Genomic DNA, 15,434 nt, shown 5'->3' on the forward strand with positions numbered 1-15,434 from the left:
GCGTAATTATTTGGACAGTGCTTTTTCTGAGAGCTCTGAGTACCAGCATGATGCTTGTTGTTGGATTTGGAGTCTATTGCTTGTTAAGATTCTTGAGTTACAGTGACGAAGAAATGAATGATTCCTTTACTTCTCAGTAAAAATGTCCTTTAAGTTTCTTTTCTAGATTAATACTAAAATAGGGTTTGGCACATGACTGGAGGAAGATGTTCTTTCCTTTTGAAATAGGTTGGTTCTGGGACCTGGTAAAGTTGAAGTGCAAACCAGGCCTTTTGTACCTAACATCCTCTTAGGACTTGGAATATTTTATTACCAGTATCTAATTAGTCAAATTGACAAACTAATAGGCACCAACAGCCTTTATCTGTTTTCTTTCCCGTTATGAAGTGAACTTTCTGTTTTTTAATTTTTCCTTTTCTCCCAAAGTCCCCCGGTACATAGTTGTGTATTTTTAGTTGTGGGTCCTTCTAGTTGTGGCATGTGGGATGCTGCCTCAGCGTGGTTTGATGAGTGGTGCCATGTCCACGCCCGGGATTCAAACTGGCGAAACCCTGGGCTGCCGAAGCAGTGTGTGCGAACTTAACCGCTCTGCCACGGGGCCAGCCCCTGAAGTGAACTTTCTTAATTCAGCAGAGTTTATTGCACGTAGGGCTTTGTGCAAGCCCTGAGCAAATGAGTAAGGTATAGTCCTGACCGTATTGTTATGATTGAGTATTATTAGGATTACCATAAGCCTGCCTACTGTTTTAAAAAAAACGTGTGCTACAGAAGTGAATGTGTTAACATATTATTTAGTGTATAATGGAGAGACCCCTTGATTTTAATCTGAATTCTTCCATTAACTAGTATGTTACCAGATCCTGAGCATTGAGGCACACAGAGGTGTCATGGGTGCAAGGTTCTGTCTTTTGAGCATGCCCTCTGTTGGTCAAGTGCACCTTGTGATCCAAGAGGACTCCTCCAGCTCTAGCCTATAAGTTTGCATTCCAGTTAGCAAGAAGGAGAAGGGAGAGGACAAAGAGCCACTTCTTCTCTTCAAGGGCGCTTGCCGGAAGATTCATATACTACTTTTACTTTTATTGAGGAAAGACAGGAGAAACAGAAATTGTGGGGCAACTAGCAGCCTCTGCCACAGGGAGTTTTTATGAGGATATGCCCAGCACAATGATGGACTCGTGGTGTGTGCTTAGTCAATGGTAATTTATAGTATTTTAAAATTCAGTTCTTTCAGTACTTATTATTTACCTGGTTCTTTGCTCCACTGTATACGCTCTGGAGCTTAAAGAGAGGGTGACAACTATACCTGTTAAGATAAACGGCCTCTTTCTAAATTTGCTTTCATCTTTTCGAACACAGAGATACTTGCATGAGACAGTTAAACAGCAATTCATTAAAACTGAAACAAAAGAAGTCTTGTTACATATTTGCTAGCTGTTGAAAAGGAAGATAGTGAATGAAGTAGGTTTCTTAAGATGTACTCTGGGCTAAATTCTTGTAGCAGCCCACACACCCACATGTAAAAGAATTTTCGGCAGTATGATTGAGTCATAACCCAAATAACAGAATTATATTTTAGTAGTATATTATATTCAACTTTAAGGTATTCAGTAATTCACCAGTAAAATCTTTGTTAGATGTGTCAAAGGATGGTAAAATCCCTAGTAATGAACTCAAAAAACTGTGGAAATGAACGTAGAGTGAATCTGAATCTTTTTTTTTTTTTTAAAGATGGCACCTGAGCTAACAACTGTTGCCAATCTTCCCTTTTTTTAAATTCAAAAAATTTTTTTTCTGCTTTTTCTCCCCAAATACCCCCAATACATACTTGTATATTTTAGTTGTGGCATGTGGGACACTGCCTCAACATGGCCTGATGAGCGGTGCCATGTCCGCGCCCAGGATCTGAACTGGTGAAACCCTGGGCCACCAAAGTGGAGCGCGAACCCAACCACTCAGCCACAGGGCTGGCTGTTTGAATTTTTATGTTAATATTTTTGAAATAGAGTTTTCCATTATTTAATATGGCTGAGTAGATATGAGTATTGGAATGAATTATAGAAATAAACATGATGGAAGATAAAAATATATATAGGAAAAGGAAATATTTTTATGGTGCTACCGTTAATTTGTTTCCTTTCCCTTTTTGTATTATCATAAAAGTTCTTGTATCATTTGACATAGTTCATTGAAAGAAGATTCAGCTCTGGATTTGGTATTTTTGTTTTCCTAGTGGAGCACATTTAAAAGCTTTCTTGTATCTTTAGATAGAAGAAGCTAGTTATATAAAATCTTAAAGGAGGGATTTCTGCCCTTTGAAAAACAAAATTCATCATTTACCTAGGAATTTGAGGCTGAGGACACCTCAAGCTATGCAAGTATTATGTCAAAGCAATATATTTGTCAGTCTTTCTGTGTTTTAATAATATCTTAGGATTGAATTTGCTTTTGCTCGTGGTGAAGTAATAATAAGGACTTAAAACTGTCCTTTTCATTCTATATTTTTATTTATAAGTCATGAAGATGAAAATCTCTTAAGAAGTAGGAACACTCCTCCATTGGTTTTCATTCAAGTAAACATTTTCAGGATAGCAGGAGTGATTTTATTTTTATTAGAGAAGCGAATTATTTTTCTCCCTGTAGTTTCACTTTCAATGTTTATGTTCTAACCTTGTCATTGGAATTATATTTCCATTGAAAACAATTAGTAAATATTTCTGCTTTCAGTTTTAGTTACCTATATTTGTGGCTTAATTGAAATCTATTCTTACTAGTAGAAATAAATAGATCCTGACTATGGGAATAACGTATGTGATTATGTTATGGAAAGAAAGAGTAAACTGCCGATGAAGCATTTAAGTAACGTATTAGGGTTTGTAAGGAAAAACTTAGCGTCTTTACACAAGACAAAGTTTTGGTGTCTAACTTTGGAGAGTTTCTTGACCTTTTCCTGGTGCTTATCATTCCCTTTTAAATGTAGACTATTTTGATATTTTGGATAATATGCCATAATTCTGTGAAAAACGTAAAACTTTCCTGGTTTTCTGTGCAGCTGTTTTTCTTTTCCCTTACCTGCTTGGTCTGTTCTTCTCTCTTGGGCTATTTTACTTCTCTGTGCTCAGTCTCTTCTGTAAACTTGATTAATTAGACTAAATTAACACCAAGTCCTTTTTGACCTTTTAATTTTGTTAGCCTATGATTAGAGCAGAAATAGTTCCATAAACTTTTCATCTTCTTAAAAATAGGCAGCAGCCCTTTTGTTATTAGGGCTTTCTTTTAGGCACAATAGGGAATTATGTGGGAGAAAACCTTAGCAATAAAGAATTATCAGAAAAGTTTGAGGGGACCGGCCCCATGGCCGAGTGGTTAAGTTCGCACTCCGCTGCAGCAGCCTAGGGTTTCGCTGGTTCGGATCCTGGGCGTGGACATGGCACTACTCATCAGGCAACGTTGAGGCGGCGTTCCACGTGCCACAACTAGAAACACCCACAACTAAAATATACCACTATGTACTGGGGGGATTTGGGGAGAAAAAGCAGAAAGAAGAAAAAAAAAGTTTGAAATATAGTTGATATTAGAGACAGTCTTGCAGAAGAACTCCTTTCCTTGGTATTGTTTATTGTTGGGATTGGTGCACATTTTAGCATTTTTCTTCCTACCTTTCCTCTCTCAGAATAATAATCCTGGTAGAAAAAGTATGAATTAGTAGGCTATTCAGGCGCCTCCAGAATCAGGGAACACCTCAGATGCTCAGTGTCCAGTAGAACTTCCTGTGATGATGAAAACAGTCTGTGTCTGCTCTGTTGAATGTGGCAGCCGCTAGCCATATGTGGTGATGAGCACTTGAAATGTGGTGAGTGTGATTGAGGAACTAAATTTTTAAATTTTAATTTTAATTAAATTTGTATTTAAATAGCTACACATGGCTAGTAGGTGCCATGTTGGACAGCATAGCTCCAGATTATTCATTCGACCAGCACATATTTTTTTGAGCACTCAGTGATATGCCCAGCATTGTGTTGGAGGCCGGAGATACTAGGATCTGGCAGTATAGTGAGGGAGAAAGACAGATAGTTAAAGAGATAAATGTAATGCAGTGTGATAGTTGCTGTATTAAAGAAAAGCACAGGGCTCTACAGGAGCATAGACACCGGTTCTTACCTAATCCAGGCTGGGGGGGATCACATTGGGGGTGCTCTTCTGTTAAAAGAAGTCTGGTGTCAAATATTCTCTTATATTGTACACGGGCAGTGAACTTGAGTCAATCCTTGTTCCAACATCACCAAGGTATATGGAACCACTTGGCTGTTACCTGTTATTTTTAAGTGTTTGGGGTCAGCACTAGTGTTTTTCTGCTTTAGCTGAACCTTGTATAGAAAGTGGTAGGTCTTCATTCATTTGTGATGCGATTAACTTTATTTCTCTTGTGAAAATCTGTAGAACAGAACTGTAAATCACCAAGGCTGCAGTTTGGCTAAAGTGGTTACTTTTAAGTGGGGGCAGTTTAGGACAGTTTCTACGGCCATGTCTTACCCTCAAATAACATTTTGTTTGTGTTATAAAGTCCTGGCAAGGAGACTGCCTTGGTTCTGTGATTCTTGACCATATATAGTGCGGAGATCCTTGGGGTAAAATGTCCAGGGCTTTGGGATTTTTACATATGAATATTGAGTAGAAGAGTAACAGTTCTTACAGCTTCTTTAGGACTGACCTTTAAGTTCTTCTAGATAGGAGGGAATGCCCAGTCAGTTCTTAGGGCTCCTTGATGTCAAGGTCCATTTATAGTCCCTTTGGTTTGATCTATTCAGAACCTTCTCAGCCATGTAAAAATCTCCTTGGCTTGGGAAAGGAAGGCCTTAGGAATTCTTTCTTTTGTGCAGAGTGAATTTGTGCAGTTTTTGCTCTTCACTCTGGTCCTCATTTTCCTTGAGGTCACTCTTGAGGAACTCAGGTCAGTGTGATTCATGTACCTAATGAATTCATTTTCACAGCTTCTCTTTAGACATTGAAGAGTAAGAACTTTGATTTTTAGCCCCAGGGGACAGATTCTTAAGTATGCGTTTTCAACTAATTTAAGTGGATTGCATTCTTCAGTAAATACCTTGTTTTTAGGATGTTTTGAAGTTTATTTCTCTGTAATGCTTATAAAAAAGAGCTTGGGTTTTGATGTTGTATGTTTTTTTTTTTTTTTTTTTTAAACCTATGGGTGATTTTTTTTTTTTAATTTTATTTTTTCCTTTCCCCCCCAAAGCCTGCCAAGCAGTGCATAGGTCCACACCCAGGATCTGAACTGGTGAACCCCGGGCTGCTGAAGTGGAATGTGCAAACTTAACTGCTGCGCCACTGGGCTGGCCCCAATCATAATAATTTTAAAAATCCCTGTCAGATAGTTCCAGCATCTGAGTCATCCCTGAGTCTACTTGTATTGATTGATTTTTTTCTCTTTTCTATAGGTGTTTTCTTTTTTGTGCATTTCTCATATTTTTGATTAAGTATTGAGCTTTGTCTGTAGAACAACAGTAGAGACTGAGGTAAATAGTATTTATGCTTGGAAATGGACACGCCCCTTCTTCTGTTGGGCCCTTAATGTGGAGTGTTGAGTTAAACTAGTCATGAGTTGAGCTAGTTTGGGATTTTATTGTTATCGTTACCTTCAGTGCACCACCTGCTTCAAATTCTTGTAGTGGTGTCTAATGTTACCCCCAGTAGTAGAATGCTGTTGCTTGCTACTTGGTGTTAGGATTTTGGTGGAGGCAGTTATCCTGGCCCAGCCTCAGTCTTTTGCAGACCCTGTCCACCTGGGCCGCATAAATGGGGCTTTGTCATTGTTCTCTCTCCTCCTTTCTGTGTCAGCCCATGTTTGCCTTGTATTTGTGGTTGTTCATGGAAAGGTTTTCCTGCCCCTTGCTCAGCATTAGGAGACTTCTGCTTGGTGTATCAGTGTGGGATCCTAGGCCCAAGACAGTTTTCTACCCCTCTCTACGGGAATAGAGGGATTTGCTTATCTCTCTATCCTGGCAACAGTAGACGTTTTACAATGTCCTCGGAGAGAAAGGGTTTGTTGCTCCTTCTCCAGTGGCCTAAGACCTTTGCTTCCTGGAAAAAACACATCTGGGGAATCAGGTCGGGCTTTGTGCCTGCTCCCAGAAATGGGATCAGCAGTTGCTGATCACCTCCTGCACACACTCGTACCACTGAGTGGGACTCTGTGTTTTTTGCCATGATCCCAGTCTTTCTCATGAGGCCTGTAGAAAAGAGCTTGCAAGTGAGTGCAGACTCCCATTGTGTCTGGGGCACCCAGTTGGGAAACTGGTATGCTAATCCACACTTAGCTTTTAGGCATTTATTAAATTCAGCAGATTTTCTTTTTCAAGTTGAATAAATTTGATGTGTAACATCTTGTAAGTTTAAGGTTTTTTTTTTTTTTTTTGAGGAAGATTAGCCCTCAGCTAACTACTGCCAGTCCTCCTCTTTTTGCTGAGGAAGCCTGACCCTGAGCTAACATCCGTGCCCTTCTTCCTCTGTTTTATATGTGGGACTCCTACCACAGCATGGCTGCCAAGCGATGCCATGTCCGCACCTGGGATCTGAACCAGTGAACCCCCGGCAGCCGAGAGGTGGAACGTGGGACCTTAACTGCTGTGCCACCGGGCCGGCCTCAAGTTTAAGGTGTTACAGTGTGTTACTTTGATACATTTATATATTGTATATGATTGCTGGTGTAGTGATGTTTATCACATTACATAATTGTGGTACAATATTGTGCATATTCATTATACTGTGTGTTAGATCTCTATGGCTTATTTACTACTCATTACAATTTTGTACCCTTAAACACCATCACTCTTAAAAAATATGGAAGATTCACAAATTTGTGTGTTGTCATTGCATAGTGGTCATGTTAATTTTCTCTGTATTGTTCCAACTTTAGTAAATGTGCTGCTGAAGCAAGCACTAGCAGATTTTCTTTATACTTACTGTATTATAATTGCCTCTTTCTCTTGTGATCTACTGTTTGTGTTCTGTCCTTTTTTGGAGAGCCTTGTCCCCGTTTTGGAATTCATGTCTTTGGTTTTCTTGCAACTTTGCAATCTCTGGTGAGCTTTAGAAAAGTTATGGTGTTTTAGATTATCTGGTGTTTTCTTCTTTTAGAGTGTATGCCATGTTCTTTGTAGCTTTCTATATTCTAAGCAGAAACAGAAATCATTTTAATAGTAATCTTTAGACTTAATGAATCTGTGCTAAACTTCTTCCAGGAAGGATTCAAGTGGTTTACAAGAATACTTGAATAAATACTAGGTGAAAAAACTAGATAAGGAAATCAAAACAAAGGGAAAATAAGGATAGGGATTAAAAACAAACAGGTAGAGCATGAGTATGTTATATAGAAATGAATTCCAAAGACACTGAATGGTTATTGGATGTGGGTTGCACATTTGGATCTGAACTTCATCATGACCAAAGTAAAGTTACATAATTCACAGTGCTCAAACTTTTAATATTAATTTATGTTCATGGGTACCTTTTAAGTGTAGGAAGAAATATTTTTTACTTTTACTGGCAGATCTTGTGGAGTGAATTATGTAACATCTAAGACATCTATTTTTAATATCAATACTTGCTTTCTTCATTGTATTCTTTCTTTAGTGTATTTCTACGTACTTTTCTCACATTCTCTGCTGGAGGAGCTGAGTAATTTCACGAATATTAGTGCCTGCTAGTGCAAGCTGTAGATGCTAGCTATAATGCAAATGGTTTATGAGATAGTTGCTGTTTGAATCTCAAGTCTTCAAGATATATTATTGCTAGTAAGCCTGGATGGCCTTATGCATAGGTAGGGTTAAGGCATTCATTCATTTGTTTGTTTATTCAGTGAACACATATGGCATATCTGCTATGTACCAGGCATTGTATTAAGAGCCAGGGACAGAGCAGTGAATAAACACAAGCCCTGTTTTCACAAAACCTATATTTTAACAGGGGTAGAAAGATGGTATCAAACATGTAAAGTCACATGGTAATAAGTGCTATACAGACAAATAATGCAGGATACAGAGAAGCTGGAGAGAGTTGTTATTTTACATAGGGTGGTCAAGGAAGTCTTTTTTTAAGGGGAGGTTTAAACAAAGAGATGAAGGAAGTGGAGTTTTAAGTTGTGGGATATCTAATATCTGTGGAGAGAGTGTCTCAGGCAGGAAAGTGGTAGGTGCAAGATCTCTGAGGTCGTCCCATGTACACATATTTGAGGTAGATAAAGGAGGCCATGTAGTTCAAGATGAGAAGTTAGGGGCAAGTTCATGTAGGCCCCTGTAGGAAATGGTCAGGAGTTTGGATTTTATTCTGAGATGGAAGGCCATTGGATGGTTTAGAGCAGAGAAATGATATTTATGTGACTTTTGTAAGAATTTCTCTAATTTTACATATACCTACCACCTAGATTCTGTAATTAACATCTTATTATATTGCTTTATCTGTCTCATTCTGTCTGTAGATACCAGGAAGACCCTGTTTTCTTTTAAAATAGTTGCTCAGTTTCCTAGACAATATTTAAATTTTACTTTTATAACATTTTTCTTTGAGCTTAAGGGATCTATTCATGTGGTAAAATAGGAATACTTCCAGAAATATCAAACTATTTTTGGTCATTTATTTATTAAGGTGTATATATATCTATTTTTTTAAATTGCTTTTTCTCCCCAAATCCCCCCAGTACATAGTTGTAAATTTTAGTTGTGGGTCCTTTTAGTTGTGGCATGTGCGATGCTGCCTCAACATGGCCTGTTGAGCAGTGCCATGTCCGTGCCCAGGATCCGAACCGGCGAAACCCCGGGCCACTGAAGTGGAGCTCACGAACTTAACTACTCGGCCACGGGACCCCTATTAAGGTATATTAATTGTGGTTGAGATTTAGTCTTTTGCTATTTTAAGTGATGCTAAAGATACTTGATGCCTATGAAGGAAGGAGGGGGAATGCCACTAAGTGGGGCAAAGTAGGTTAGAATACAGAAGTGAGAGTTCTGAGGGCAAACTCAACTACTTCATCAGTTGTCCTAGAGCCATTTCTGTTAATGTGTTAACTTTAATTCCTGACGCCTTTGTTTTTCCCTTATCTTGATGTAGTTTTTATTTATTTAAGTGCTCTTCAGCTTCAGAATCAATACTTTATACAAATACAGTGTAGTATTGTGGTTGAGTATGGACTATGGAACCAGAATGCTTAGATTTGAATCCCAGCCTTGGGATTTTTTTCTTTTTTTTTTGCCTTTTCTGTGCCTCAGTTACATCATCTTGAAATGATACAAAACATTGGAACTTTCCTCCTAGGTCTGTTGTAAATGCATTAATGTGCATAGAGCAGGGTCTGGCATAGTTAGTGCATAATAATGTTAGATATTCTATTATATGGAATTGTAACCATAAGATTTTCCTTTTAAGGGTCCTTTGTCATTGACAAAATGAGATCAGTGTTTGAACAGTTTCAATAGTGTTTAAACATTGTTTCTAGGACTTCTTTAGTAAATATAATTGGATTAGTTATTCAAGCATAAGTTATCTCTACATACCCAATATCAGACCAATTTCAAGGAGATGTTAGCGCTTAGAATTTTAATCATCACTAGTTTTATTTCAAAATAGAAAAATGAACCAGGCACGTCTTGATCTTCTGGAAGTTAGCACGCTCCATCAAAATCAATCAGCTGTTGACAAAGGTCGCTGTGAAACAAAAACAAATAATAGGCTAATGGAGCATCTTAATTAAAACTCCCGTTTTAGTTTTGTCATATTAATCTGACTTTTGCAAATTACTCAGATGTGTTAACGTGTTATATACTATTCTATGTTAATGTTAGAGCTTTGATACCATTAAATAAACTTTTAGTTAGAGCTGTAATTATCAGAAGTTTTTACTTTCCAAGAGCTCAGTTCTCCAGGCACGGACTGTCATGTTATCTTGTTTTATGCTAAGGTGACCACATTATTTATCATACTGTCTAATAGTGTCTCCTCTTTTAAAAGTCTGTTCTTTGTAGCTCTTAAGCTGCATATGGATAAGCCAGATTTGATCTTTTACATATTAGCATTGTAATGGGTACACAGTTATTGAGAACTCAGTGGCTTTAAATGGATATATAATTAAACTAAATTTCTTGCACCCCTTCATATTTGTAGCAGCTGATACTGCCTTGGTACATTTTTTGGTAATATGTGCCACTTTGGACATGGACGTGTGGAACTTGTTTCCTAACCTGGATGACTTGAAACAGTTAATTGATGTGGAGGTAATTTTAGATCTACTTGGTCTTAAAGGACAAGGCCAGAAAACACTGTAGTAACAGAAAATCATGACTGAAATATTATCCTCTTCTCTTTTTTTGCTTAGTGATTGAGAAAAGGAGCTCCTTAGTGCGTGTTTTCACAAAAATGAAGGTCTTTTAGTTTGACTAGTTTAAAATGGTTAGTCTTCATCTTATTCAAAGAATTATACTATTTAACAGTATACTTTGTTGGTAGGCCAAAATGAATGTCATTTTATGCTTCCTTTAAGAAAGACTGTACAGAAAAATTTAAACGCCAACATACTGAAATCTTAATCAATCTTGAGTATGACAGCTTGAGATGATTTAAAAATTCCGAAGAATCTGTTCCTACTGTAGGCAGTCAAGCCTTCCTCTCTGTATGTGCCTCAGTGAATTGGCCTTCTATAGAAGCAAAATAAAGCCTACCCTAGGGCCAGCCTGGTGGCACAGAGGTTAAGTTTGCATGTTCCGCTTCTTGGTGGCCTGGTGTTTGCCAGTTTGGATCCTGGGTGCAGACATGGCACTGCTTGGCAAAAGCCATGCTGTGGTAGGCGTCCCATGTATAAAATGGAGGAAGATGGGCATGGATGTTAGCTCAGGGCCAGTCTTCCTCAGCAAAAAGAGGAAGATTGGCAGTAGTTAGCTCAGGGCTGATCTTCCTCAAAAAAAAAAAAAAAAACCTACCCTATAAATTTCCATAGTAGGGTATCACTTTTGCTGGCTTTCTGGTGTTTGAAGCCACTAGTGCTGATGTAACAAGCAATAGCACATCTTTTCTACAGGTTCTTGGAATGCAGTTTCACTGTGTGCCCGATGAAATTTATTGAAAGCTCTGTAATACACCTTGAGTTTGAGGATGAGATATATCATATTTGAATATTTAAGGAGGAGAATATATTTCCAATCCTTGAACTGATCCCTAGACCATGAGAAAGCTAACTGTGTGTACCACAGCATTTCTATCTCCTAAATGCCTTCACTGTATTAGCGTTTAATGCATGCTCTTTGTCATCACTGAAATTATAGTATTTCTGTATTTTTCATGGGACCCTTGTGGCAGAAATTTGCTTGATCATAATCTAGGAAAGAAGTTTCTTTTGCAGATACATTTGTTTTCTGCAGTTGAAAATAAAAACACCGTCCACCAGAAGTAATGTGTCTCCCTCCCTGTTTTTACTTTAGTGCTAGTAAGTTTTAAGCCAAATTTTTGGCACAAATGCTCTGATCTACTTCAGTATAGGTACTGAAGGCATCAGTTCCTTCTTTTTTTTCCCTTAAGTGTCTTGTCTTGTGTGATTTAAGTCCACCACGTCTCAGAGTCTTTGTGGACTAGGGCAGATAAAGAGAATTGCAGCATGTCCTTTGAGACTAGATAGATGTCTTATAACCTTCAAATATTTTGATAATTTTACCATTAGGAGAGAATGAGGAGGATTGTGAAGACATCTCAAAAGAGAAAAGCCTGACCATCAAATGGAACAGCAGTTTCTAGAGGATTTTATTTTTAATTGGGTTTGGGTTATATTACTCTCATATTTACATCCATATTTCCTACTGTGCCGTTTTGCCTTCATAGACATGATTTTGCCTTATAAATCTCTAGCCTCCAAAATCATCATGATTCAGTTCTTGCGTGAGTCTGAATTAGTAGTTATTTGAAACTCAGCATTGCTCCTGGTGTACATACAGTTACACATCATTCACATGTGTAGTGCAAACTGGCAGACTAAGCCCCCAGCTGATGTGTTAAATGCACTGGAAAGAAGTTTTTCACACATTTAAGTTGTGTTATTTTCTTGCGTGAAAGTGCTCGATATTATGGCGTGGACTGTAGTAATTGAATCACAGCTGAACTTGAATTAGCCCAAACTGAAAAATATCTATTGTCTGACATGGCAGGAAATTTCTTCTGTCTCTATGTGCTAATTGCTGAAAGTATTGAAACATTAGGTGTGTGAAAGCATATTAAATAATGAAATGTTTATTTAGAAAGCAGCATGTTTAAATTTGTAACTCATTTTCCACCTAATTTATGACATTCAAAAAAGATAATCCTCCTTTCACCTTGTATTTCATAACTGATAATAAATCAACAGGGAAATAAGTTACTTGCTTTCAGTTAGTTATTTAGTTTTTTTTTCCCCCAATATATGGGAGGATAGAAATTATTTGGCCTCTTAAAAATGTTTACATTTTGTTTTTATTTAGCAATTACAATTTATTCTTTGGTATAAAGAGTTTTCATATGAAATAATAGAAGAGATACTATGTTATGAGCTTATCTAAACTCCTTTATCCTTTCAAATTGAAATATAGCTTTGTGTAAGCTTCTCTCCAGTCTTTAAGTTCACTGTTTATAAATACATGAATTCATTACAGGGGGGAAATAGAGGATGGTGGCCACATGATTGGCTACTGGAACTGGAGCTCAGGTGACTTGGGTTGAATTTCTACTCAGACCCTCACTAGCTGTGTGACCTTGGGAAAGCCACCTAACCTGTGTTCCTCCGTTTCCTAATCTGTAAAATGGGTTTAATAATAGCACCTATTTCACAAAGTTGTTTTGAGTTTTAAATGACAAGTGCATGTATATGCTTAGCATGGAGCCCAGAGAGTGCTCAGTGGTGCCTGCTATTATTATTGTGTTGAATTTCATCATTCTTCCCCCAACGCCCTGCCAGTGTTGAGAGGCTCTTTTCTCCAGTGCAGCACCTCTCTCCTTATCTTCAGCATCTCCCTTCAGTCCAGTTGCAGATTGAGGTGGAGCAATTAGCCTTTGGTTTTTATAGCAAAAGCACATGTTCTTATTGAGCTTCAGATTTTAGAATGAAACTTTCCCCCAATTTTTTATGCTACTCACCTAATTCTTAGCTGGGGCGTTGAAGTAGGACTTTGAAGTGATGGAGTAGTTATCAGTGATCACTTAAGTATTAGGAATATCTAGAAGATCCCTGGGGTATCCAACTAGAACACTCCTATTGTTACTCATCTGTGTGACAGATTAAAGGATGGGCCCAATAATTTATAAATTCTACTTAGGTTACTGTGTCTTCTCTCTTATATATAGAGGAAGTGAAATAAGATTCTTTAAAGGTAAACAAAACTTAAATATATACATTATTTAGTTATGTATGTATAGTTGGTATATACAGTTGATCTTAGAAAAGGGAGGCTTGAAGGTAAGAGTAGTCATGAAATACTTTGTCAGAGAGGAAGGATTTACACTTGGTCTTGAGGAATGCTTAGGATTTAGTTGAGTATGGAGGAGCTAGGTGGTGAGGATGAGGCAAAGGTGTAGAAGAGAAAATATGATATATTTAGAGAGCACTGAAGGAATAACAGTGAAACACCCCCAAAGCTAACATTTATTGAGCGCTGTCTCTGTGCTAGCCACTGTGTAAGGGATTAACTCATTTAATCTTCACAGCAGCTCCATTTTGCGTATGAGGGTTGGAAACTTGGCCAGGGTGGCCAACTTGTGGAGCCATAATGCTGCCTCCTAATTTTGTTATAATGGAAGAATTGTATTTGTGCATAGATGAAGTTTATCTGTTGCTGTGTAACAAACCACCCCAAAACAATTGTAAGTGAACGTCACAATAAATTTTCACATACTGAAATCACCAGTATCGAATATTGAAACCATAGCATATTACCAGTACCACAGAAGACCCGTAGGTTCCCTTCCAGTCAGTCTGTGCTCCTGCTGACCTACTTCTAACAACATAGATTATTTTTGTCAGTTTTTGAACTTTATATGTATGTAATCACATAGAATTTTCCTTTTTGTGTCTGGTTTCTTTTATTCAACATTGTGAGATTCATACCAGTTGTATGTAGTTGTAGTTCATTCTCATTGCTATACTGGTTTCTTTTTTTAAGAAAATTGATTTAATTGAAACTTAAAAAAAAAGTTTGAAAGTGTTTTAGCATAATAGAAATATAAATGGACAAACTTTTTTAGAGAAAGAGAGAGGCATTGAAAATGTTTATGTGTAAGGTTCTAAGCTTATATAATTAAAAACTAATTTATGGATGCTAAAGAATATACTATTTTAAAGGGCAAGTTATTTTTCTGAGCTTATTGTTGACATAATCTGAAATGTTAAAATTCCAGTCATATAATTAGGGTCAATATCTATTCAAAATAAGTAAGTTGTCTTTTCCATTTTTCTCTTTAAAAACAAGCAATAAGGAATCTTATGAAGATGGAAGATGAACTTTTTGAAGTGGTACAGGTGGATAAGTAGGCTCAGTGATGATCTTGAGTTGAGGTGGGAAATCCTGGAGTGAGATTTAAATTAACTTTGTCCTAAGAGCCAGACGAAGAAGGACGACGTGGTCATTGTATATGCTGTAAGTCAGTGATTCTCAACTGGCTTGCTCTAGGTTGCACAGAACTGCCTATTTAAAAGTGGTTTGTAAAAAAATTTTTTTTTCTTTACCACAGATGTTTGTGGGTGGTGCCAAACTTTAGAGTAATGGAGTTGATGCCTTTGGTGATCTTTGCTAAGAAATGGGAAATGAAAGTAACCATGGATGGGATTTATTATTTTAAAAATGTATGTGGCTGGGAAATCAGTGGTAGAGAGCACAGCAAAGGAAAGGAAACTTCACAGTATCTCCTGCCCTCTGATTTCTACATAAGACGTTTTACATATTCTTGGAGCTTTTGGTTTCCTCTCTGTAGTTCTTCCTCTATTTCTCAGCAGTACGGATGATCTCACTGACTTAGCTGAGGAGAGCAAAGCAGTGGGAATGTAAGATGAGGAAATGTGTCCTCATTCCACTTCCTGTTTCTTTATGAAAATATTTCTATGTTTGTATCTTCACTCAGCTTCCTTTGGAAGTCTTCATTTCTGTTATAAATTCCCGGTCACCTTCTTTTGGTTCTGTTTCCATTCCCTTGCATATCTCTCAAGTTTCCTGCTCCCTTATTTACTGGCCTTCTCCCTCACATGCACATTCTTGACTTGGCTGCTGAATCCTTCCCTTGTGCCCGTAACTTGTTCAGAACTTTTCTGTGCTAAAGGTTCCTGTCTTGAACTGCTGTTATTTGAGCCGTTATTTCACTGGTTTTGTTTGTTTTGTTTTCCTTTTTTAACTACAAAATTGCTGATATTGGTCTCTTTGTTTCCA

The 15,434-nt window shown here is 37.6% G+C and overlaps 1 protein-coding gene and 1 non-coding gene across 38 annotated transcripts in view; one reads left to right on the forward strand and one right to left on the reverse strand.

The window, feature by feature from the left end:
- EIF4G3 (eukaryotic translation initiation factor 4 gamma 3) overlaps window positions 1-15,434 on the forward strand; it is a 319,678-nt gene that overhangs the window by 38,008 nt on the left and 266,236 nt on the right. The gene's annotated exons all lie outside the window — the stretch shown is intronic.
- Window positions 6,846-6,952, reverse strand: LOC139082119 (U6 spliceosomal RNA). The gene has a single exon (XR_011537849.1). It is a non-coding gene; the product is annotated as a U6 spliceosomal RNA (small nuclear RNA).

This window comes from Equus przewalskii, chromosome 2, assembly GCF_037783145.1.
Source record: "Equus przewalskii isolate Varuska chromosome 2, EquPr2, whole genome shotgun sequence".
NCBI lineage: Eukaryota > Metazoa > Chordata > Mammalia > Perissodactyla > Equidae > Equus > Equus przewalskii.